Below are 1,709 nucleotides of genomic sequence, written 5' to 3' on the forward strand. Positions count from 1 at the left end.
ATATTAATTATATATAAAATTATCACCTTAATCACGCATTACAACCGACGTGGCTCGCCAATGCTCGGAAAAGCTTGAGGCTTGACATTGCCGCCAAATGACGTCTTACATTATTTAGAACTTTGAACATACATTTCATATTTCATCAAAAATATCATTCGCATATATTTCATGACTTTTAAATCTCAAAACATAAACATCATCATATATAAAGCATCCAAAAAGTCATAAAAGATGTTTGACTTTTTGGTTTAAACAAAAAATGTTTATTTACAAGAAAGAAAGCAGTTTTTCAAATTTTCTAATTTACATATTTATTTGAAGTTAACATGTAAACCGGATAACCGAGCAAAATGAAAAGGAATAGAAAAAGTTAACATAAATTTTATAAAATGTACGAGTCATTTTTGAAATGGACTAAAAAATCTATATATAGACATGTTTGGTAGCGAAAGTTTGGAACCACTAACATTTAACGTTTAACAAAAAAAATTAGATTTAAGGGATAATGACTTGAAAGGGTAACGAATTTTCGACTTTTGTCACATTTAGTTACTAAACTTTTTTTCGTTATCTATTTGTCATTGAACTATTGAAACTGTTCACATTTTACCCTTATGACCGGCTGTTGCCGGTCATAAGGGTAAAATGTGAACAGTTTCAATAGTTCAATGGCAAATAGATAACGAAAAAAAGTTTAGTGACTAAATGTGACAAAAGTCAAAAGTTTGTTTCTCTCTAAAAAGTTCAATGACTAAATGTGAACAAACTTCCTCTTGTATTATGTTTTAGCAAATTATTTATTTTTGTTAAATTGTAGCAACATTTGTTGATGAAGAAATCTATGAAATAAAAAAAAAAAAACAAAACCCTAAAAATATATTTAAAAAAAAAACAAAAAACTGAAACCGAAATACAAAACCAATGGTTTGACATTTTCCAAAATAAAAAATCAAAATTTCCAATCTGATTTTAGTTTTACAAAAAAAATGAACCATTCTCACTGATGTGAATTATAACCATTGGTTTGACATGCGAAATTTGTGACATCCCATGAATATGTAGTTACAAGATCGTCTGAACTCGTAATTCATAGTAAGGGGTTAGAGTATCATCGCATGAATACGTAGTTACAACATCGCCTGAACTCGTAATTCATCACCTACAGGTCATGGGCCTGCTGGTGTTTCCACTGTGTTGTCTAGAATAGTCCGCGGTCGCCATCTATACTCTGGTAGATGACTATATCGCCACATTGCTGGTTAAGGCTATGGTATCTCCTTTCATCCTACATCACATATTCATCATCATCTATATACCTAATTATCATCACATATCTCTCATCATTTTATTTCATCACACACCAACTATTTCATCTACCCATGTTTCATCCGCAACATATTTCTAGATATAAAATAAATATACCGTTTAAATCTTTTAAAACATGTATAAAATCGTTCATCCAGCATAGACAGCAAGTATTCAAATAATATGCACACATAGCATGTAATTTATATAAAATACTTCATATCTATGTGTAAGATGAAAGTAACTATATCTACCATAAAAGTCCCATAAATGCTTCCTAACTTCGAACTCCAAGGTTTACTCTACTAAAGCTTCATATTCTCGGCTCTCTGAACCTAGAAGGGTCCAAATCTATCGCACCAAAAAGCTCAAGATAGCTCTTCCTCTCACTCTACACAATC

This window comes from Lactuca saligna, chromosome 5 (genome assembly GCF_052625555.1).
Source record: "Lactuca saligna cultivar CGN05327 chromosome 5, ASM5262555v1, whole genome shotgun sequence".
NCBI classification, from domain to species: Eukaryota; Viridiplantae; Streptophyta; class Magnoliopsida; order Asterales; family Asteraceae; genus Lactuca; species Lactuca saligna.